The 25,613-nt window shown below is 45.2% G+C and overlaps 1 protein-coding gene across 1 annotated transcript in view; it reads right to left on the bottom strand.

Annotated features, from left to right (window-relative positions):
- LOC115857589 (uncharacterized) overlaps positions 1-25,613 on the bottom strand; it is a 247,141-nt gene that overhangs the window by 98,590 nt on the left and 122,938 nt on the right. The window lies entirely within an intron of this gene.

Raw genomic sequence — 25,613 nt, 5'->3', positions numbered from 1 at the left:
GTTTTTAGTGCCCCTTCTTTCCTTTCCTTCCCTTCACTTCCCCTCTCTCTGTCCTCCCTCCCTCCTTCCCTCCCTTCCTTCTCTCCTGTGTCCAATGATACCTGGCACTTAATAGGGCTCAGAATATGCTAGTCGAACTAAATCACTCAATGATCCTCACTCACAACTCCTGGGTGACAGGGTCTCATGGATTTGCTTCTCTGTGTCCCTCATGCTGGTCCTCATGTTGGGGGAAAGCGGTCACAGTCTCTGTTTGCTGTGGCAGGAAGACCTTTCATTGTCTGTCTGTCTGTCTGCCTGCCTCCTTCTCTCCCCTCTCTCATAGGTTTTTCTTCACCAAGGAAGCCTGGCAAAGAGGACAGGTACAAGAAACCAGATAGAGAAAAAGATAATGGTTGAGAGGACCCGGAGAACACAGTCTTTTTCCTCAGAGATAACTTGGACACAGATGGCTTTGTTTCCTGGAGCTGGGAGAGGCCCAAGGTCAAAAGATACTAAAGCCCAGTCCTTCAGCAAAGTGAGCAGACCAGCAGCCAGGTCACTTTCACAGGCCGGGGTCAGAGTGATGGAGACAGGGGCTGGGTTGGCTGTAGCCCAGGAGACAGGACTGGGACTCCTGAGCAGAAGAGATGGGGTCTGGGAACTCAGCATGTGTCAGGATCACTGGGGCAGCCAGCAGGGCGGGAGAAACCTCACCGTGAGCTCACAGGCTGGAATAGGTTGGCAGCCGGTTCCCATCAAAGAGGAGAGGGCATCTTAATGTCCCAGTGACCTTGGCTTCCTTCCCCTCCTCCTAACTCTTCTCTCCGTTAACCACTTGGTGTCCACTCTGTTTCTCCACAGGTATCAGAAGATGCAAACATTTTCAACCAAATATGTTCACAGGGAAGTTTTTCTACTACTGGCTGAGGGCAATGGAGCGAACGCTGCTCAGAGGCACACGTCAAATCCTCTGGCTTCAGTCTCCCTGTTGAGCTTCTTTTGCTGGGCACATTGCTTCCCTGGACCATCCGACGGAGGAGGCCAATCCTATCCTGTCGTGTGCTTTGGGGTTCACACTCTGACCCCCCCTCACTCCCCCCTCCCCATACGGCACTATTTCGTTACAGAATAAACGTATGCACGCTTCATCGCCATTGGATGCAATGAGTGGTTTGGGGCTATAGCAGTTACAAAGCTACCTGAGGTTCAGCTCTTCCTCCGAAGCACAAAGGCAGGATGGCTCCCTGGGTATCTGAACTGACCACCCCAGAGGGCACCCTCCACATCGCTGGGGAGGCACTTTCTGGGGGAGGTTTCACACACTCACCTAAAGTCTTAAAAATGTGCGCATCCTTAGGACCCTCCATTTATTTAGGAATTTACGCCAAATAAATAATTGTGGATGTGTTCAGAGATTCAGCTGGATGGGCATTCACTACCGCATTATTTAGGGAAAGCTGGAAAGATGCTCGACAATAGATAGGTTCCTTAAGGAAACTATGGTGTCCAGTCAATGGAATGCCAGCAGTCTGAAGTAGATTAGTATTTATCGGCAGAGAAAAACATGTTCATCCTACCTTATTAAATCAAAAGGCACAGACTAAATCAGTTTCTACAGTGTAATCCCATTTTATTTAAAACTATATGTCATATGTGAATGTACAGAGGAAGTTCTGGAAGGATAGTTACGATGTTCTCAGTAGTTGTCACTATGTCACGGAGTCCTGGTATTTTTTCATTGTAATCTTTCCGCGAATCTGCAATTTTTAATTTTCTAACAATAAAACTGTGTTGCTTTTGTAAAAGAAAAACAAAGAGTTCTTTTAAATTATTTTTTAGAAACCTAAACATGTAGCTATGAGCTATTCCAACTCTTATTGAAATAGGATCCCCAGATTTTAGGAAACTGTTATCTTGCTTGGCTAAGACTCTGCCACCCAGCATCCATTCCCCTCTTCTTTGGTAATGAAACCCCAATGTTTTGCTGGGTGAAAATCACTCAGCTAAATGACTACATTTTCCAGCCTCCCGCGCAGATGGTGTGACCCTGAGCCTAAGTGCTGCCCGAGGAGACATTTGCAGAAGTGTTACGTGGGGCTTCCGGGAAAACTCTTCAAGAAAGCTGACTCCGCTGGAAGTTTTGTCCATCTGTCCTTCCCCCTTCCTTCCTTCTTGTTGCCCTGATGGTTGCAGCTCCAACAGCTTTCCTAAACCATGGGTGACTTTGGGTTGGAGGCTTTGTGATAGAACAGTGGAGGAGAAAGGTAGAAGGTGCCTGGGTCCCTGTCATCCCCGCCATGTCCGCGCATCTCTGGACTTCTTCTACATAAAAAAATTACATTCTTGTTTATGTGCCCATTATTTGGATTTTCTGCTATATGCAGTCATCTCTACTCCTCCCTGTTACAGTGGGGTCAACAGTTACTTAGAGGAAAAATAAAGGCAGTCAAAGGACTTTAAATTCTAAATTGGGGTGGCAAAGGAAGCCAGCCAATATTTCAGAGCTGGGCTTTTATGTGCTATTATTTAAAATCATAAATGCTGACATTTATGCAACTGAGGGAGAAAATGCCATTATTTCAAGCATTAACAGCATAGAGCTATGGCAAGTTATTTCACTTAGAAGATGTTTAACACAGGCACCATAATTGTCAGTTAATGGGTCAAGGAACCAAGAGAGACCTGCCTTTGTGTGTTACGGCCTCCTCTCTGCAGACCACAAATATTTCATTTTATGATTAGGAAATGTAATTATGTCTAATGCAAATTACAAGCCAGGAAACCACCGCAAAGTCATATTGCTTTTGTGGCACTTCAGTCCTTCCATTACATTACAAATGCCACAGCCCCCCAAAGGCAAAGCTGAGCTCCTAAGACCCTGTGGAGAATGCGTAATCGTGCCCATCACAGAATGTTGGGCAAAGCTTCCAAGGCGATTTTTTTTTTTTTTTTTTTTTTAAATTTTGGCTGCGTTGGGTCTTCGTTGCTGCACACGGGCTTTCTCTAGTTGCAGTGAGCGGGGGCTACTCCTCGTTGCGGTGCGCAGGCTTCTCATTGCGGTGGCTTCTCTCGTTGTACAGCACGGGCTCTAGGCGTGCGGGCTTCAGTAATTGTGGCGCCAGGGCTCAGTAGTGGTGGCTCACCGGCTCTAGAGAGCAGGCCCAGTAGTGGTGGTGCACGGGCTTAGTTGCTCCGTGGCACGTGGGATCTTCCCGGACCAGGGCTAGAACCCGTTTCCCCTGCATTGGCAGGCGGATTCTTAACCACTGCACCACCAGGGAAGTCCCAAGGCGACTGTTTAACCACAGCTTTCCCCAAACTGCAGCTTTCAGGTACCTCCCTCTTGCCTGACTGGTTCCTTGTCTTTTAAGATTCTTGTCCGGTGTCCCCTCCTCCAGGCAAAGCTCTCTGGCGTTCCCATAATACCTACCGCTCACCGCTCATAACAGCTGCCGTCTATTGGACCTTATTAGGCACCAGGTGCTGTGCTAATTGGTGCTCTACGTGGACTATCTCATTTAACCCTCCTAACAGTCCTGTGAGGTAGGTGCACGCACATTTTATAAATGAGGATACGAGGCTTAGAGACGCTAACAACCCCCCCGAGGCCTTGCAGTTATGCTCCCAAGATTACAAGGTACTGATTCAACAAACTCATCCGGCCCTAGAGGCCAAGTCATACCTTCTTGTAAACCAGAGGCAGCCTCTTATTACACTGTGTACTTCCCATCCCTGCGGGGCTCAGCGTCCAGGAGGCTACTCAATAAACGTCGGCAGAATAACTGACTGCTACAGCGTCAGTTCATTCCTATCCAACCACACAGACTTGGGTTAAAAGTCACCAGATGAAATTGAGAATTAGTCTCTGTGCCTGGAAGTAGCAGCCCCAGAGCTGGGGTTCAACGGGAGTCTGTTTATGGGCAGCGTGACCCACCGCTGAGGATGGAAGCTCATTTCAAGACGCGCCCTTGTACTGCCGAGGGATGCGTGGTTGGGAAGAGTCCACACTTCTTCCTCACGATTCTTCACGGAAAGAAGACAGAACCAACGACAGCTTAAAAACACATGAGGAGGGACCTCCCTGGTGGCACAGTGGTTAAGAATCCGCCTGCCAATGCAGGGGACACGGGTTCGAGCCCTGGTCCGGGAAGATCCCACGTGCCGCGGAGCAACTAAGCCCGTGCGTGCGCCACAACTACTGAACCTGCGAGCCACAACTACTGAAGCCCACGCACCTAGAGCCCGTGCTCCACAACAAGAGAAGCCACCGCAATGAGAGGCCCGTGCACCTCACGAAGAGTAGCTCCCACTCGCCGCAACTAGAGAAAGCCCCTGCACAGCAACAAAGACCCAACGCAGCCAAAAATAAAAAATAAATTTAAACACACACACACACACACAGATGAGGAACAGCACCCTGGTGGGCAGCCCCAGCCCTCTGCTCGGATTCCAGAAGACAACGGCGCCAAACTCAGAACAGGATTTAGAGGGTATCCTTGAAGGGGCCCCAGAGCCTCCCGGCAGAGATTCAGCTGAGGCCGGGGCCAGACGGGGCCCAGGCAGCAAGGCTTTCCCCCGGTCCCACAGCGAGGATGCTCCTGGTCTCCCCATAATACTGAGCACTGACTAAACTCCCGTTTAGGGCCAAAGCTGCCACCTGTTGAGTCCCCATGACACACCAAGCACGTGTTCCTGCCCTGGGAGGATGCGCAGAATTGGGCAGGAGAAGACCTTTGCTTCTCCTCAGGAGACTCTGAGAAACCACGAAGTGAAGTATCAGGAGAAGAGGAGAGATCAGGTCTGTTGCCACCCCTTCTGGGAGCCCTCAGAGAGAGCTTCTCCACGGGGCCTTCAGATGCCCCTCTCCCTCTCTCTCTCTGCCACCGTGGTGAGCCCCTCCATGCTTGTGGCTGTAGTGCCCTCCAGGGGGAGTGAGCCTGGGCCCTGCGAGGTGGGCACAGGAAACGGGCGGCACGACGGGGACCTGCCAAGTGGAAGCATCGCTTCCAGCGGCAGCAGTATCTGGCCGCCTGGCAACTCCACGGCCGGGTCTGGAGTTGTACCTGAGATTTTCTTCTTTCTGATTTTCGACATCTCCCCCCTCAACCCCCAGTTTATTTTTTTCCTAAAAGCATCCTCTGGAAAGCCACTCCTTGCAGCCCTGCGAGGGGCCGGATGGGGCCGGTCCTGAACGGCTGTCCTCAGTTTACTACGGAGGCTACCTCTGACTCCTTAGCCAACCATAGGCTAAAATCTAGCGTTCCTGAAACTGCAAGTTTGGCTTGTGAAGTGAAAATGCAATCCCGTGTCCTCTGGCGGTCTAACGAGGCCGCTTTGGTTAAGGCTGTATGCTTATGGACAGCTATTCAGCTCTGCAATGGACACAGGGCTGGGTCATCAGCGGGCTTCTCAGTGACCACTGTGAGACCTCAGCATCCTGAAAAGGAGCGGGGCAGGCTGGGGACACAGAGACCCAACGCCTCCCAGGTATTCCTCCTTCCTGTGCATCCACAGTCAGCAATCTCCGAAGATTCCATGTCTCCAATGGCTATTTTATAGCTTCTTCTCTATGCACGGCACCAGAAACATCAGCCTCCAACACCTGTTGCCTGGGCTTGTCCTAAAGGCTCCCATCTCTCGTCCCTCTCGTCTCTCCTCCACACTGCAGACCTAAAGCCCAGCGTGATCCAGTCTCCCCCACTGCCAACGCCTCAACACCACCATCTGGCCCAGACGCACTTTTCTATCCTCCTCCTCATCTGTAGAGGAGTACTGTGCTCCTGCTTCCTACCCTAAGGACACGTGCTCACCTGTTTGTGGTGTCGCCCCTAAAGTCTGGTCCCACTTCTCTGGTTTGCTGTGCTCCTCATTCTTCAAAATCCAGTTCACATCACCCCCTCTGGGATGGAGACTGCCAAACCACACACTGCCCACTCCAGGCTGAATGAATTACTCCCTCCTTTGCGCTCTGTAACTCCTTCATACCTTTTTTGCCTCCCCCGTGGGACTGTCAGCTCTTTGAGTCTAGAGCCTGGTGTGAACTCATCTGAATTCAGAATTCATCTCTCTGAAAAGTCTTAATGTTGTTGCATGTAACTGTTAGATTATGTCATCATGATCAGTCCAAACAGGGGACTTTTCTGGCCCATTATAGCCTAGTGATTAGAGCCAGACCACTGAATTCAAATTCCAGCTCCACCGCTTACTAGCTGAGTGATGTTGGGCAACGACTTAACCTCTCTGTGCCTCATTTTTTTCCTCCTGTAAATGGAGGGCATAATAAATACTTACTTCATTGGATCTTTGAGAGAACTAATTGAGTTAACACATATAAAGTTCTTAGAACATAGTAAACCCTATGTCAACATTGACTATTATTTTTAAATATACCAAATTTCCAGAGAGGGACAAAGAGATTGTCCAGCTAACAAGCATTTGTGTAATACCTGGAATTGAGGTACTATTCTTTCCTTCCCATTTTTTTTAGGAACTAACTTCTAATGAGAAGGTTTTGTTGATTTTTTTAAGTCGTTGCCATCCATTAAGGGTTTAGTCTTTTCACGGAGTATGTATATAAATTAATCATGTATTCAAAAGGAACACAGTATAGCTGCTAAGAGCTTAGCCTCTATAGCCAGGGCTCCTGGATTATTCGCAGGTGTCTCCACTCTGTGACTTAACCTTCTGCCTGACGCCTCCCTCAGCAGGTGCTGGTCACCACCTGTGACCTCTCTAATCTGCTGTTTCCTTCTCTGCCTTTACACATAATCCTGTCTCCCCTGCAAGACTCCAACCATATTGTGGGCCTGGCACCTTCTAATACAGTGCCTTGCACAGGAAAACCCAATAAATGTTTGCTGGTTGACTAGTTTTCTGATAATGCGAAGTACCGTAGGGCTAGAGAAGTAGTTCTCACCCCTAAGCCCCAGGGGCTATTTTGCCCACAGGGGACATTTGACAATGTCTAGAGACATTTCTGCTTGTCACACCTGGAGGGGTGCGTTACTGGAATCTAGAGGGTATAGGCCAAGGATGTGCTAAATGTCCTACAACGCACAAAACAACCACCTCTCCACAATAAAGAATTATGCCTAAGATGTCAACAGAGCTGATGTTGAGAGACTCTGGGTTAGAGCCATAAGAAGAATAAAAAGAAACAAGATTTGGGAAATACACTTACATCAATAACACATTGTTAGAAATGGGAGGGTCAGCTAGATTCTATTTCTCTGAGTACTGCTCATAATTTTAGAAAAATTACAAGGAATCCCTGTGGTCCCAAACCACATGATAATGCGAATTTGGAGATATGGTAATCAACAGTTGGCAGCAAACTCACCCCAGCCTTTCCATTCACCTCTCAATAAGCAATAATGCGACCCTACATTTTATGGGGTGGAATTCTGGGACCCACTGATGGCATTATGGTTGGGTTAGATTGTAGTTCCATGGTGTTAGCAGAGGTTATGAGCAGGCTAATGCCATTGTGGCCAGTCGAGTGATTTTTTTATCCCACCTGTGGGGCTTCACTGGGATTGGTCCTATTTATCTTCTTTTTTAACCTGAATGGCATTTCTTCTTTCATGTCGGGTTAAGCGCGTGGGCTTTGGAGATGGGCAGAGCCAGACTGCACTCTCTGCTCTTCCAGTGGTCTGTGCACCCCAGAAGGGCAGAGACGGGGCTGTGTCACGACCACTGCATATTCAACCCCTGAAAAGTGACGGCACCCGGGACACATCTGTGGAAGGAATGATTGCACTCACTCGCTCTTACCTCATTCAGACTCACTTTCTTCATCTATAAAATGGAGAAAATAGCACCTAGGGCAGCAGTTGTTGCAAGAATGCAATGAAGTGAAATCATGTGTCAACAGTTCAAGCTCCCAGTATAGGGCTGGACACAGTTCAGTGAAGGCTGCTATCCCTCCATCTAAAAACTAGTAACCATCTGCTGGCTCTTTCAGAATCCTGAAAGGTATCACGATTTCCTCCCTGAATTCACTCTTTTCTTCAAAGAAGCACTGTCAAGCCAGAGGAAGCTCTAAAGCATTGGGGTGGGTTTATTTTTCTGAAACTAATTAAAAATCAAAAGTTCTGCCATGATTTCTAAGCCAAATTTATTCTCACATATGGACTTCCCACTTTAAATTTTAATTTGATTATGCACATTTCAGACTAGCAACGGGAATGGATGAGAGCCAGGGTCCTGTCTTTTTATATTTTCTCAGCATTACCTACCTACAGCAGGTGCCTAATAAATAGTAAATGAACAAAGGAAAGGACCGTATCCTCAGGTTTTAGCTACCAGATTCCCTAAGGGTGAAGACTAGTTATACAAACATCAAAGCTTATCTATTTGTACTCTGGTTCACAATTGAACATAAAGCTATCAAGATGAAAGAGCTTAATTGTAGCGTCAACGCTTCAGATAAAACCTTGCAGACCCCATGGCTGCTGAGAGAATTTCCATAAGGCAGCATCTGTCAGTACACAGGCCGGGAAGGCAGCGTGGCAGAGCAGAGCAGGAGAAAGGGCTGGCTCCAGACCTAACTGGGTTCAATTCCTGGTTCCACCAGTTTCTAACTGTGCAACTTCAAGTCTCAATTTTCTCATCTGTAGAAGGGCAATAGTACACCTGCTGCTTTGGGCTGAATTGTGCCCCCATCCCAAATTCACAGGTTGACATCCTAGCTCCCAGTACCTCAGAATGTAACCTTATTCAGAGATAGGCTCTTCACAGAGGTAATCCAGTTTAAATGAGGTCATCAGGGTGGGCCCTACTCCAATACGACTGGTGTCCTTACAAAAAGGGGAACTGTGGAGACAGACAGGCACAAGGGGAACTTTGGAGACAGACAGGAACACAGGAAAAATGCCAGGTGAAGATGAAGCAACAGATCGGGGTGATGCTTCCGCAGGCGAAGGAACGCCAAAGATTGCCAGCAAACTACCAGAAACTAGGGGAGAGGCGTGGACAGCTTCTCCCTCACAGCCCTCAGAAGGAGCCAAGCCTGCAGACACCTTGATGTCAGACTTCTGGCCTCCAGAACTGAGACAGTAAATTTCTGTTGTTTACGCCACTGTTTGTGGTATCTTGTTATGGCAGCAAACTAACACATCTGCCTTGTAGGCTTATCATGAAGAGTCAAGATAAAGCTATAAAAAACACATTCCACAGCTAGGTGACCAAGCTGGTAGTTGTTGTTATTACTACTTAGAATATCACAAGTTGAGGGACTTCCCTGGTGGTCCAGTGGCTAAGACTACCGTACGTGCTCCCAATGCAGGGGGCCTGGGTTCAATCCCTGGTCAGGGAACTAGATCCCACATGCCGCAACTAAAAGATCCTGCGTGCAGCAACTAATACATCCCGCACGCGGCAACAAAGATCTCACATGCTACAACTAAGACCCGGCGCAGCCAAATAAATAAATAAATATTTTTTAAAAAAAGAATATCACAAGTTGAAATAACATAGATATCAGACGCACCTGTATGCTGAACACGGGAAATATCCTATTGTCTGCATACAAGTCAACTCCCTAAATGCGAATTTCCCATTTGTTTCCAATGAGAAAACCAGGGAAAAACCTTTTAGGGATATAGACAAAATAGCCAAACGCCTACTTATAATACGTAGTGTAACTGAATGACACACGTGCAAAATCGCATATATAAAAAATCATACATTGATTTATAAATAATGCTTTTCCTATTTCCGTATTTCATGAAATAATTTTATTCTAACATCACTCTTCATCACCTAGGACTTTTTTGAGTCTGTTTTCAAGAGAACTTCATCTTTGTTTCCATCTATGTTACTTGAGATGCAGCACTTTTGAGTCTGTGTATGACGCTAACACAAAAATTTCATCCTACACCACAGTACTACTTTCCCATACCATTGTAACTGTTGTGGGTTTTTTAATTTATTTGTACTTATATGTCTATTCATTACCTTCACAGCATGATCACATTGCTTTGTAAAGTGATTTCTAAAAGGTGCATTTATGACAAATTCTAACTGTTGCCATTGTGAAATCATACCCAAAGACTAATTCCTAAATCAGTGTTGGGAACCTCTCTAAGCATTGAAAACTAAGGTTGATTTAGGTGAATTCAGGCTACTGTGATTTTTCAAAGTAAAACAATTGAAAGAGAATCCCATTACATGAGACAACTTGAAAGATTTGAACATAAGTAACTTCTTTTCTAAGGGGCAATTCCGGGGGGAAAACCCAACACTTTAGTTCAGACTATAAGCAGCTTATGCACAGCTTACTTTATCAATCCCAAAGCTTTTTCTTATGTCCCACTGATTCTCACCCTTCAGGGCCAAGTTCAAATGTCCCTTCCTCTATGAAGCCCCTCCCCCACGTAGTTGGAATGACTCTCTCATCGCTTAGCTCCCACCGCACACCGCTGTCCATCTCCCAGAGTTTCCTTTAGTGTGGAACCAGGGTGCTTGTGTTAGTCACCCTCAGGCAGCACCTTGCTTTGCAAACAATAGGTTCCTTTTTCTTTAATGAAGGACAGAAAATAACTTTAGTCTTTTCCTCTGGCTGTAAAGTTATTACATATTTATTGTAAAAATTCCAAATTTCATAGAGATGTTTCAAGAATAAAGTCCATTCTAAAACTCCCCCACTTGGGCTTCCCTCGTGGCGCAGTGGTTAAGAATCCGCCTGTCATGCAGGGGACACAGGTTTGAGCCCTGGTCCGGGAAGATCCCATATGCCACGGAGCAACTAAGCCTGTGCGTCACAACTACTGAGCCTGCACTCTAGAGCTTGCGAGTCACAACTACTGAGCCCAAGGGCTGCAACTACTGAAGCCCGCATGCCTAGAGTCCGTGCTCCACAACAAGAGAAGCCACCGCAATGAGAAGCCCGTGCACTGCAACGAAGAGTAGCCCCCGCTCACTGCAACTAGAGAAAGCCTGCGCGCAGCAATGAAGACCCAACACAGCCAAAAATAAAAAGAAATAAATTAAAGAAAAACCTCCCCCACTGTTCAATTTTTTGTGTACGTACTTCCAGGATTTTTGCTATGTGCACACAGCACATACATACTCTTACATGTGCACACAATACCTATACATTGAGACACATTTTAAAACTGATGAGGAATCATGCCATAACAGGTTGTTTTGTAACTTGCTCTTATCGCTTAATAAATTATGCAGTCTTCCTATGTAAAGAAATACAAATTTATATTATAATTGTTAGTGGCAGCATAGTATTAGAATATCAAAATTGACTTAGTCTTTCCCCTACTGACGGACTTTGTTTCACATTCTTTTATAACCACAAAAAATGCTACAATGGAAAGCCTTGAAATTACAGCTTAGAAAAATGATCATTTTCTTAGGATAAATTCTGAAAAGTAGTATGCTAGTTCAAAAGGGTATACTTAATGTCAGTTTTAGCTACTCCCAGCAACAGTGCAAAAGAATGCTTGTTTCCTGGGGTCCTCACCAAATTAGAACTACTATTGTTTTTAATCCTAGCCAAAATGAAAGAACATAAAAAGTAACATTTCATTGTTTTAATCCCCATTTTTATTACTCATGTGTTTGAGCATCTTTTTGGTTAATTCAATTATACAGTTGTTTATTGCACAATACAGTTATTTATATTGTATTAAATATATTTGAATCTGGTACAGTTGTTTACTGTACAGTGTAATTATCCATTGTATTCATTATAGTGTATCATTATTAGGTTCTTAACAAATATTTGCAGAATAACAATAGCTAATCCTGGTTTTGCGCAAGGCCTGTTCCAAGCATACCTCCACATGGTCCCACCTCCTCTGGGCCATCTAGGTGCCTTTACTGTTGATGAGGTGAAGGCTGTCATTTAGTTTGAACAGGGGTCTGTATTAGTATGTTTGAAGTACGATTACTTTTTGAAAGAATGGTTATATTTGTTAAACATTTTACATACTTTTCCTCATTTTATTCTCCCAACAACCTTGCAAGGCTGGCACCATTACTATTATAATTCTTACTTTGCAGATGAAGGAATTGATGCATGGGGGCCTTAGGTGACTTGCACAAGGACACAAGTCTAAGACACACAGTCACAATTTGAACCCAGGTTTTCTGATTCCAAAGCCTCCATCCTTAACCACTACACCAGACTGCCAGTGACAGAAGTCCCTGTTAGGGACACAACGTCCCCCAACAGAAATAGTAGCTGGCTCACAGGCCCCTCAGGGCCTCATCTCTTAAGTCAGAAGGGACATTTAAGCCTTTAAACTAAAAACAGTACGAGTTAGAGACGTATCGGGGCACAGGAAACCCCCATGCTTCCACCCAGCTCTTCGACCCCTCCATCAGACACAGAAGAATCCCTGAACTACAGACAGTCCAGGGCTGCACAGGGTCACAGAGGGCAGTGGATTCCCTCCATACAGAGGCAGGAGAGGTTGGGCAGCACCACCACCTGCACCGGATGGGCCCATTCCATTTATAAAGAAGCTTTGTTAGCCAAGCAAAGAGAGCAGGAGAGAGCAAAGTCAGGGAGAATAAGAGTGAAGGAGAGGGAAATAAATAAGGCGACATTTTCTGAGTGCTTACTAAACAGCAGGCACTGTGCTATGTGTTTTTGGTAAGTCGTATTACACAGTCCTCCCAACTATCATGTGAGGTAGGAATTAACATATCCAATTTGCAGATGATGCTTGTGCAAGACCACACAGCAGCAGAGCAAGGATTCAAAGCCAGGTTTCTGATTCAAGACTAGGAAGGATCCCCTTGGGTTCTACAGAAGTGCCTGGGTGGGGTGAAGAGCAGACTCATGGGACAAGGTTTGGGCTTCTGACATCACATCAACAAGCACTCCATTTTAATTTGCTTTGTAAAGAAGGGCAGCTCCAGGCAAGGGTTTATTGGAATGAAAGGGTCCCATTGCTAAAAAACCACAGTACCATGCCACATCTGGTTCACACATCCCTTTAACCATCAATCAATCCCACTACATAGGCACATACTAATCACTTACTGTGTGCAAGGCTTCCTGTGCTGGCAGTGGCATTATGAAAACAAACCAGACATCAAGACACTGCCCTGATCTCACACTTTCTACATTCCAGTAGAGGAGAGAAGTACTGCACCTGACAGCAACAGTGCAAGGCAAGTATGGTAAATGCGAGTGCAGAAGCAGGCAAGTGTAACCAACTGCATGAAATAAGGGGAGGTTTTGCTGAAGATGCATGTTAGAGAGGGTCATAGGATTTATTTTTAAGCAGGAGGACAGAAGGAAGCAAAGGCAGGGGAGTGTATGAGGTATGTTCGGGGGATGAAAAGTCGTCCTTATGTCATGGGCACAGTAAGGAACACTTGGACACACAGGGGGCATTTCAGGGATGAGGAAAGCTCTGCCTTTGCTCCCCTTGTTATGCTGAGGAAGATGAGTGAAAGCTAGAGCAAGGTTTGTACCTGACACCCTTGATGAGTCTGAAATTCCTTCTCAGGAGCCAGGTGTGAACAACATCTTCCCTCCAGAAGATGAGGCCAGAAGAGCCTTAAGATGAGCAGAGATTGTTTGTTTGTTTGTTTTAAATATAAAATGTAAAGTGTGCATTCCTTTTGACCTGGAAAATTCTCCTTCCAAAGAAGAGATCTGATTACAGAAAATATTGTAATAACATAAATGTCCAATAGTAGTGTGCTTGGTACATATATCAAGACACCTTCCTATAATCGCACACTACACAGCTATTAAAATTAATGTTGGGGAAGAATACCTACTAACATTGAAAGATGTCCATGCTATTTGTTAAGTAAAAGAAATTAAATTATGAAATAGTGCTAGAATATTATTCAATTCTTACCAAAAAAATAATGTATGGAGAAAAACACCAAAGTGTTCATAGAGGTTATATGATTATTGATGAGTGTGGACTTACTGATGATTTTGGCTTATCTATATTTTCTAAAGTTTCTACAATAAACACTTATTGTTTTTGAAATAAGAAAAAAACCAAGAAGTCAATTTTAAATGTTCTTTCTACCCAGTATAAAGACCTAGAAAAAGTATGTGGCTGGCTGTGATTCCTAGCTCTTATTTCTGTGACCTGGCTTGTTCCTAGGCACAGAATTCAAAGTTGGATATCAGAAAGTAGAGACTGAATCCTCACACGGCCCCTGTCCACTGGAGCATATGCTTCTCAACCTCTCCATTCCATCACTGCTATTTCATTTAATGGGAAAAAGGTATTTGAGTCAGTTCATACCTAGTGTGTATAGGCTATTATTTAATAGTAAGAGCTGTCATTTATTATGCATTATTTCCATGCAGGGCTCTGTGCTAAACACCTTCAAATTACCTCATTTAACCCTTCAACAACTGTGCAAGTTAGATATCATTATTTCCACTTTACAGCCGAGGAAACAGAGGCCCAAAGATATGTCACTAGCCTAATCCCTAATGACCAGTAAGTGACAGAGCCAGGTTTCAAACTCTGGTCTGACTCCAAAACCTTCTTCAGTCTTTACAATTATATGATTCTGTCCTTGTAAGGAACCCATTTACTAATCTTTATAGAGAATGCATATGTGTTGAAAGAGGTCTTCCAAATGTCCTGGGACTGGAATGAAAACCTCCATCCAGGAAGTTGTCAAATGTGAGGTAATAGGTGGCAGCTGTGACAATAAATTATATTAAAAAAGGTATTAAATGTTCTATTCAAAACGCCTCACCTCCTCTTTAATTTACTACATTCTCCCACCAACTATGGTCTTACACATGTGGTGGAAATACTATAAAATGGTACGCTGCTGCATATCTCTTCCCAATTCTGCATTCCATGACATCTTGTTGGTAGCTTGAAATTGGTTACGGTGGGAGTATTTACAACATGGAAATTAGCAAATGCTATGAATCAAGGCTTGATTTTTTGTTTTGTTTACTGTCTAGACTTAAGAAGGTGATGAAGAAAATGTTAACAATATAAACTTAAACTGTTCTATCTTTGGCTGTTATAATGTGAGTAGTACAAAGAGATGAAAAAACATTCTTCCAGTATCTAATATCTGCCTCACTACAGAAGTTTCTCATGTCATTGACAACTGAATAAAGTACCGATATACGTCTTTGTTGTGTCATTCATATTGGAACTGTACTCATTCATCAATGATGTGAGCAACTTCTTTGCTGAATCAGATTGTAATCAGACATTTATTTGCAGTCTAGCTTTGTCAAACTATGCTTGGATTACTACTATAGGTTGGTTACAGATACAGGAGTTCAGCAAAAATCAACAAAAGCATTCTGTGATAATCAGCTGACTCTATGAGATTTACAATAAAATGTGTTATATTATTATTTGTAAGTTGTGGGCTATATATCTTTCATGTCAATATGTTATAACTTTTATGTTAAACACTTAAAGCGTACCCTTGGACAGAACCACGGACAACCTACATAGCTCCTCCAGCAACAAATTCTCTGTACAGACAAAGTCTTCGGGGATCCCCAGGAATCCCTAGGGGAGTGACAGTTCAGCCCTGGCCCCTTCTCAAAGACACGTGTCCCAACTCCCAACTTCTTAAGGTCACTTGATCTCTAGGCCCATCTCTCAAAGAGCTAACCACAGATCTCTTAATAGAATTAGAAAGTCTCCCCTGGACCATGAGCTGGAAACAAAATAAACTGGGTTGGAACCTTGGAAAAACTCAATCACAGCCTCTTAGTTACATGTGAATACTTCATTGTCACACTTACCAGGTGACATAGTTACTGATTTACATGTCAATCTCCCTTGCTAGACCATGACCTCCATGAAAACAGGGGTGTCTCTCATTCATCCCATGCTCAGCTAGAGTTCAGTCAATGTTCTTGAGCTCATGCATGAAGGCCTAAAGAGAGGGAGGAAGGATCTCCTTTACAAATCTGGTGTTGGCAGAATTAACATCTGTCTCGCTGTGTTATTTAGGTATTTCCCGCACGGTTCAAGAGCAATGTCTTGATGGTGATGTTACATCCAAATAGATGCAATAAGTCATCCAAATTCAATTCAGAAGTCATCCAAATTTTTCAAAATATACTGCACATATACTCGTTGTTCCTACTACGTAGGATACATGACCATCACAATTAATGAACGATATCCTTGGAGTTCATACAAACAAATAAGCCGCCTTTGCAAATATAACCCCCAAATTTCCAAACATATGGACTAAAGACACTTTACAATGTAGACTTGCCTCTTCAAGTTTTGTATTTGTAGAGTAGGGGCAAGAACAACCCATGGTTGTGTGACTCTGTGTGATGGGAGCAGGTCCCACATGTACAATTTTATCCAGGGGGTATCACGTCTACCTGTTTCAGAGTATGTAGGAACCCGTGCCCAGGGTACTTTGGGGACAGGAGACTGAGATGCAGAGAGGTGACTGCTATTCTCCAGAACACAACTGATCCTGACAGCAATAGCTGGCAATACCCACACAGGGACTGCTGCAAAACCAGCCATGGCTTAGACAGTTTCCTAAGTTGCGCATAGAATTAAAAAAAACAAAGAAGGATACCAAGCCATACACTTAAGGTAATTAAGTCATTACTTAATTCAATCAATGAAATAACAGACATCAAAACAGGACCGGAATTCTCCTTTGAGATCCAGATGGATATTGGTACTGGCCCATCAACCTGAATTCCATGCTTTCCACGGCTTTTCATTTTTCCTTTCAATGACTGGAAACCAAATACAGAATTTTATCCTCCTTAATTCTCTCTCACTAGAAGTTGGGAATTTTCTGACATAAGAAGCTAATTAAAAACACATTACTACTGCAAGGGTTGCCTTGCAGCTCACCTGGCATCTAGGGGTTAATCTCACACATTTAATACCCCACCTTAAACAGGAATTATAGGAGCCAGGAAGCAGCTTTCACGACAACCTTCCTAAGATGGTGCTACTTCTTCAGAGCACGACAGTCTAAAAAAAAGGGCATGCAAATGGAGATAAATGGTACGCAGGCCACCGAGGTAATTAAAAATGTATTTTCCATTTCCTAGTAATTGAATTGTGTACAAGCTGCAAGTTAATGAGGTCATCTACCCTCGAGCACTGACAGGAAAGCAGGAATAATCATCTTTCAATTTTTTCTTATGTAGCAATTAATTTTCACCATTCGCCTACACCCCACTTCCACTCCCCTCAATCCAGTCAGTCAAAGTCACGGCTAAACCGAATTGACAAGCAATTGATACGGTGGCAGCACCGAGCTGCCGAGGCAGGCAAGGTAATCAAGGGGCTGCAGCTGTTGAGGGCTAAGCGCTTCCAGGTGAATGTCGCCTGAGATTTCGCAGTCTGCCACTCGGAGGACACGGGACACACAGTGGTGGCTGACAGAACATCTGGTGCCAGGTGGGCTGGGAAGAGGCACTGCTGACTTGGGAAGGCAACAGAAGGATGGACAAGGATTGATGGATGGACAAGACTTCGAAACAAAATGTCCCTTGCAAAAACCGTTATCCAAAACCGGCAGAGAAATGCTCAGCCACTCGTCACACTTGCCTTGCACTTACAGCACCATCAAACTTCTTGGAGCTTTCTGGCTGGTTGACTTTGGAGTGGGGTCCTAAGGGCCAAGGCTTCTAGAACTTACGGGCACAAAAAGTTTCTTATTTAGCTCAACAAAAGTTCACTTCTCTATTCAGTCATCTTCCTTCTAAGCCCACTGTCCTAAGGCCAGAGCATGGCGAGGTTGAGAGGGAGGGCATATATTCCAGTTCCACTGCTATCTGGCTCACTCAGCCCCAAATGCATCATGTTATGATAGGTATTGTCTGGAGTCTGTCCATCTGTGACTCTAGTTTGCCCAACGTTTAGATCAAGTCCTGGCCACCCCACTCGACCCCCACTTCTCTAATTGGTGAAATTAGAGCAAAATCTAAATACTTAAGAGAAAGAGAGAGAAAGAAATCAGGTCTTAAGAACAAGTTCCTACTATATAACACAGGGAACTATATTCAATATCCTGTGATAAACCATAATGGAAAAGAATATGAAAAAAGAATGTATATATATTTATAACTGAATCACTTTGCTGTACAGCAGAAATTAACACAACATTGTAAATCAACTATACTTCAGTAAAAAAAAAAAAAAATCAGGTCTTCATTCACTTACCCTATTCAGACTTATTAAGCACCTAGATAGCTCTTAATACTAAGTAGAGTGGTTACTCTGTTGCCCTGATATAATTATTAATAGCATCTACTTTCACTTTGAAAGTATCCCATAACGGATGGTAACTTAACTTAACGGATGGCCACCTGATCATAGGGTGCCACGGAGTGAAAGGCAGATATAGTGAGATTAGCAAGCTTCTTCAAAATTATAAGCCCCCCTCGCCACTCCTTGAGAGCTGGTTGCCATGACTTAACTCTTCTTTCCTTCCGTGTGTCCCCACAGTACCCAGCACCATCAGGGAACACAGCAGCCTCTCACTAAATGCACATCAATCACTTGGTGAATCCCACGTGAGATGCAAGTCAGTACAGGGAACCTACACCAGGCAATATCATTTTCTATCAGCCTCCTGTGCTGAAAAAAGCAGATCTGAGATAAGGCTAGTTTCTCCATTCCCAAATCAAGGTAGGCTTTTTGAAAAATGACAAACCAGGAAGAATACATGGTTGGAAATTTTTAGGTTTTCCCAGATATTTGCAAAAAGGGAATTTCCTTTTGAAAATATGGACTGATAATTTTGAATTAGAGAGATTAGCCCAGAGCAAAATGAAATTTCTCAAAAGCTACTCATTAGGACAACAGATATAAACTGAATGTCTTCGAGCTGAGCAGGAGGGCAAGGTGTGTCGCCTTTTTTCTTTGTTCTTGAGGCTTTTGTTGCATCTTCATTCTCATAATGTCTATGCCATTTCCCCCAGGGGACCACAGAAGGAAGAGCACCTTGGATCCGGCCTTACTCTGATCAACGCACGTGTGACCCAGGAGGGCTCAGAGATGCATGGTGGGACAAAAGAAGAAAGAGTCTCCCTCAAAAGCTACGAGGCATGGCAATCCTACTGCTAGCCATACCCTGAAACAACCGCAGAAGGAGAGTGCAAGGGGAAGCTCTCCCAGGCCACTTTGCAAAGGTGAATGGCTTGTTCCAGTTCTGCTGCTCCTGCAGTTAAAGGCACATCTGCAAACCCAGAACACAGGGAAGTCACCATGGAAAGATGCACTCTATCCCACAGTTGCTGCGACTTCTCATATAGGTTTAACTCTCACTGTCCCTGCCTTCCCCCAAATAAATCTCTCTCTTAAGAGGATAAAGAAGCTAGCATTGGTTTAGCTCCTACCATGTGCGAGGCAGGTTACATGTGTTTATTCACTTGATTTTCATAGCTATCCTATGCCCTATTAAGGCATCGATTTACAGATGAGGAAACTAAGGCTTGGAGAAGTTAAGGGATTTGCCCAAGACACACAAGAAAGATTTAAGGCCAAGATTTAAGCAAAAGGTTTAAGACCCCAACCCCTTCTCCTTTTCATCACTCAGCTGGACCAGGTGGGTAAGGTTTTCATCAGGTGGCTCTTCTTTAGTGCTACACTCGTTTTCTGGACATGTGAGGTGACATCCCCACTGATGCCTGAGTGTCCATTCTTGGTGATGTCTGTGTTGAGCACTGCCCTCTTCCTCTTCTACAGTTGATCTCCACATGGGAGGGGACACATCTGTCTCTAATGCCTTGGTATGACAGAGTTTACTGGGTCACTTTTCTCCTGAATTATGCAGCTGTCAGGATAAAAGTTCTATGAGAAGAGAAGAAACCCAGAACCACGGAGAAGGACATACACGACCAGGCTGAGGTTGAATAGTAATTGGTCAGAGCTTTCCAGAGAAACAGAACCAACAGGATACAGATATAGATGTAGATAGACAGAGAGATAGGAATTTAAGATATTGGCTCAATCAACAATCAATTGTAGAGGCTTGGTGAGTCCAAAGTCTGGTTGGAAACCCAGGAAAGAGCTGCAGTTCAAATCCAAAGGAAGTCAGGCTGTAGATGCAGGAAGAGCTGATGTCATAGTTCAAGTGTAAGGCCATCTGCAGCAGAATCCTCTCTTGCTCAGGGGAGGTCAGTCTTTTGATCTATTCAGACTTTCAGCTGATTGGATGATGCCCACCCACATTATGGAGGACAATCTGCTTTACTCAACGTCCACCAATTTAAATGTAAATCTCATCCAAAACACCCTCACAGAAACATTCAGAATAATGTTTGACCTGTGGCCCAGCCATGATGACACAGAAGATTAACAATCATTAGCAAGCAAGGAGGACTGACAAAGCTGGTGTCTTCTCAGAGCATCTCCTGAGTCACGACCTGGAGGAAGTAAGACTGCTGTGCAGCTTTGATCCTTCACATCACGTTTTTGGTTTCCCCAGAATCCCCGCCCCTATGAAATTGAGGAAATAAAGCATTAAGGATGTTTATTGGGAAAGATACATAACTGATTAAGGGTGATGGAAAAAGGTACTAAAGATGGGAGATAGTGGACCATGTGTCTACACTGGCAAGAATGATCCTCTGGAGCGGGAGAGAGGGGTAATTCAGGAGGGACAGGCAATGGCCAAAGGAACCAAGACCTGTAGACTAGGAGCCACTGGTAGCATCACAGAACCTCAGAGCCTGAAGAGACTTCTGAGTTCCCCACATGTCTACCCGTCAGAACATCAAGGTGAAACGACAGGCAAGGCTACTGAGCTAGTTAGTGGCCAAGACTGGGACCCAGATCTTATCAGTGACTTACTGTTTGTTGAGCACTTACTATGTGCCAGGGATTTATTTCACAGAGCAAGAAACTGGGGCTCAGAGAGATGAGTTGTCCAAAATTACACAACTACTAAGGGTTAGAGCTGGGCTTCAAGCCTGATAGTGTGTGATTCAGAAACTCAAACACTTATTCTCCACACTAAAACAGCCTCCCAGGCCAGGGTCCCCACGCCTTGCAGGGCTGAGTCACTCAGTCTCTGGAATGGCTCACCTGAAGCTACTCACATCCTTCTCAGGGCGAAGAGGAATGTCCTGACCTCTTGGAGGGCGGTTCAGACAACAGGTAGTGCTGTATCCGTGACACACAGACACAGAGCCTCTCAAGGTGGCAGACAAGATGAAGATCAGATCCTTGGGAGAGTCTATAAGAACACCACACGCGGGCACGCGCACGCACACGCGGAAGCGCTCACCAGCAGACAGCAGGGTTTCCCGTGGCTCTGTGAGGAGGAGGGGCCGCCAGCAGGACGCTCCACCATCACCTGCTAATGACAAGCTGTCCCACCCCCAGCAGAGCCCTGGAGCCAGTCTGTGCGCAGACACAAAAAAGCCCGACTTCATTTTAGCCGCCAAGTTGCCATCCAAAGAAAAGATTTCCTGGGACAACAGATTTCTCTGAGGAGAACGCAAAAGGTGGACAGGTGGTTTCCCATCGAAAAGCATCACCCATGACTTCCTCTCCAGACTCCAGGCTGCCTGGTCGGGCCCAGAGAGCAAGGGAAATGCTGGCTCGAGATACAGAGATCTTTTGAAATGGAAATGCACCTTTGGAGTTATTTTGGCATTTTGTTTTAATAGATAATGGAAATTTCTTAGAAAAAAGTAAATGATCATGACAGCTACTACTTATTAAGCTTAATAATGGTAGCTGTAATTTATTGAGCACTTAGCATATGCCGGGAACTATGCTTTATGTGCTTTCTCCAATTTGCTCTTCACAACAAGTGTATGAAGAGTATTCTAGTCATATCACCATCTTATAGAGGAGGAAATGGCGTCTCCAAGAGGTTAATTCACTGCTCAAAGGACACCCAGCTAGCAAGTGCAATTGCTGGGGTTTAAATCCAAATCTACCTGATTCCAGAGCCTGTGCCCAATCAATGTATACGGGTGTGGGAGTGCATGAGTGTATGTGTATCTGAGTGTGTTGTGTGTGTGTGTGTGTGTGTATGTGCGTGTGTGTGTGTGTGTGAGATGATCTAACATAAAATGCAAAGCACCCTGGGCAACTGAACATCCAAGAAGCAAGAAGGACTTCAGGACAGAGTGAAGTCAAACCTTATCCTCTCTCCACCAACAGGTCCACACATTTCGGGGTGTGCAGGTGGAGCCCACAGCTCCTCTGTGCTCACAGGGCAGAGGTGGACAGACCCCCTGCCCTTTTCCACTTTGCCAGACTTCCTCAGCTTTCTAGGCATTAGTAAGACATGGGTTCCCTGGTGCCCTCCCCAATATCCACCCACTGCCTTCCCTTCCAGTATCTTTAATCACACTTAGAATAAAATCCAAAGTCTTTCCCTTGGCCAACAAAGCCCTGCACGATCTGGCTGGCTCTCCCCTCAACACTGCTGAGCTCCCTGGCAGACCCCCAGCCTGGACTGCTGGTAAGAGAAAAATAAACCTCTCTCTTGTTTCAGCCCAGCATTTGGCGGGTGGGGGTGTGGGGCGGGTGGGGGGGGGGAGGCGGGTGGGCGGGGGAGGGTGTCTCCTGTTACAGCAGCCTAGCCAATATTAACTCATACTCCTGGTCTCTGACCTTGACATTTAAACTTCCCTCACTCTCCTCAAATCTCTGACCTGCCCTGTCCACTCAACCCCACACTCTCAGCAGATGACTTGATCTTCTATTTCAGAAAGAAAGGAGGCCAGCACACGAGCGAGCACTCTCTCAGCTTTCACTACCCAACCACTTTAGGTGACATCTGCACCCAACCTGTGACTCCATGGGAATGTCCCTCCTCTCGTCCCGGCCAGGATTTTTATCATGACTTTGAGTCCCATCCCTCCTGTTCCTCAGGGAACTCTCATTTTGTCTTCCCTTCTCTTTTTTATAATTCAACCTTCCCCTCTCAACTGTGTCCACAGCAGTAAACATGTTCATGATTTTCTCATCTTAATAATACAAAAAAAACCCACTAAGCCTTCTCTTGACCACACACCACCCCTAACTCTCAAACGCTTAACCACTTTACAGTAACATTTTTTTTTTTTTTTTTTTTTGCGGTACGCGGGCCTCTCACCGTTGCGGCCCCTCCCGCTGCGGAGCACAGGCTCCAGACGAGCGGCCATGGCTCACAGGTCCAGCCGCTCCGTGGCATGTGGGATCTTCCCGGACCGGGGCACGAACCCGTGTCACCTGCATAGGCAGGCAGACTCTCAACCACTGCGCCACCAGGGAAGCCCTAAGGCCTTTTTACAAAATGCCACAGTTCCACCCCAGCCTCCCGCTCCAGAACTTGTACTTGTAAATCATCACCCGACCCAGGAACAAGAATAAGGATCTTCCCATTGCCCAGCGTTTCTCATCCTTACAGGACTCCTTCCTAACAATTACAAAACTTCCAAAGCATGTTAGAAATGCAGCAAACCTTCACCACTTTTAATCCATTGGGCTTCCTTTGCCAGTAACAGCAGGACTAAGAAAAAGAGCTACAGAAGCAGGAGATAACCGGTATATTTCTTTTAGTAATTTTCCTTTGCCGTAGGAGCCATTCTTCCCAAGGTGGCTCCTTAACTATTTTATTCTTGTATCTCTTATCCTTCTAAGCAATTAAGGAGCATGGTCACAGGCACAGGGGGAGGAAGTGTGACCAAGGGTCCATACCACCTGACTGGCCAGCAGGCTGTGAACCCTCCCATCAGCCTAAATGCCCAGCTGAGGGCTTGGCATGTGTATCACACTGATATCAACCATGCTTTTACATTAAGCCATTGAGTGGACATTTCTTTTGAAATAAACCCTACAGGCTAATGGTGGAATGAAATTCAATTCCTAATGGAAAGTGAGGGAGAAGCAAGTATGTTTTCTGACTGTGAATTATTTTAAAACGACACACACTCCAAGACAAATACCTTCCCCGGATCCGTTTACTGAAAAAGTTCAAGAAAAATTTTTTACTTGCAAAGCTCATGAGCAACTAGAATGAACCATTCCTACCCTACCAAGTTCATGCGTGGAGTTCCTCCCTGCTGTGGTTGCAGACTGGTGAGGTTGGTAGTCACCTGTTTACTTTCTTATAACTCTGCTTTGTAATCTTTTATCACACAGTCATAAAGTTTAACAAGTGTGTGTTTAATTCCAAAGTTCTGGGGGGATTTTGGAAGATCTGGAGGGAGAGAGGGAGACCCTGCAGCATTAGCTACAACCACCTCCAAAATCTTCAAAAAGAAGAAAATTGTTTTGGTAAGCCAAGCTAAAGAGGCAGTTCTTCAAGTCTTCCAGAGTAACACAAACCCATCCTGTGCCTTGAATCGAAGTTGTTTTTCCCCACTGGGCACCTCAGCAAAGCAGGGAGTAGCACGGTGCTTCTTATCTCTTGCTGTTGGGCTGAAGACGAAAGAGACAGACATTTCCACTGCAGTAGTAGGGACTGAATTGAGTTCTCTTGCAAAATATAGCTGGAGAGGACTCAGAAGTTACTGGCTGCTTCACAGCACTTGTGGAATGTGCCATGGAACAACCCAGGCCTTTACTGCCCCTAGCCAGACACCGTGGGCATCATCATGGTTGTAGTTACTGCTCTTGTGGTACCATACATTTCTATAGTCCCCATGTAGTTGACAGTGAACTTCGTGTATTAGCAGAGGTGACACAGGGGCGTGTTTCCTAGTGCTCCTTTCTCCTGACCAGTTCAGCCAGGCCACGCTCCAGTCCCCCCAGCAGGTAGAGCAGTGAGGTCTTCTCAGCATACTCACACTTACCTTGCCCTGGACAAAGAGCCTGAATGCTGAAGTTCAAGGCTCCTACTTTGAAATATCTACTCTGCAACTCAGGCTTGCCTGACCCCCCACCCTTGCACTTGAGTCTCATTTTCATAAAATGCAAGCAATAGGTAGATTACCTCATAGGGTGGTTGTGAGGATTTAAGTATATTACATATGTATGTTAATCAGGATTTTTCATTGCAACCCATAGAAATGAAGTCTGGTGAATTTAGGAAGAAAAGGGATTTACTGAAAGGATTTTGGAGAGCCCACAGAGCTCGAGAAGGACTGGAGAACGGATCTAAAGCTTATGTTGCCAGGAACAACACCTGAAAGCACATCCCAGAACGAGTCCCCGAAGAAAACTCTGCCACGGCAACTATCCCCGGACACACTCTGGACGCTGACACAGGGTCACTGTCATGGTTGCCACCTCAAGCGGGATGTAGCTCTCGTTGGTCCTCCATCTTGGCCAGAATGGATTCTGCAGTCTCTACATCAACACATCGGTAGCTGCTGATCCACAGCCTGAGGCAGGTGCATTGACAAAGCCTGGGTCCTATGCCAGCATCTTAGGCGCAAAGGAGGCTGGGAGATTAAGTACCTGGCATTTTCAGCTTCTAAATGTGTGTGTTGGGAGTGAGGAGTTTTCTGCAGTTATAGGAAATGTGTTCAGTTGCTAACAGCCAAAAAGAATGACTAATATTCACTAACAAATGAGATAAACCAGTACCTGATGTGTTCCCTGTCACCCTTATACCCTATCTTATCCAAGCCTGGGTTGAGCACAGTATCAGAATGCTGTGTTGTAAAGACATTCACAGCCACCCCACGTGACCCCAAAACCCCATAAAACTTCCCACCTGTAACACCCACCTGTCTCCACATCCCAGTCTCTTTATTCTTCTCC

Source organism: Globicephala melas, chromosome 8 (genome assembly GCF_963455315.2).
Source record: "Globicephala melas chromosome 8, mGloMel1.2, whole genome shotgun sequence".
Lineage (NCBI taxonomy): Eukaryota > Metazoa > Chordata > Mammalia > Artiodactyla > Delphinidae > Globicephala > Globicephala melas.
This window is presented reverse-complemented; position numbering and strand designations above follow the sequence as displayed.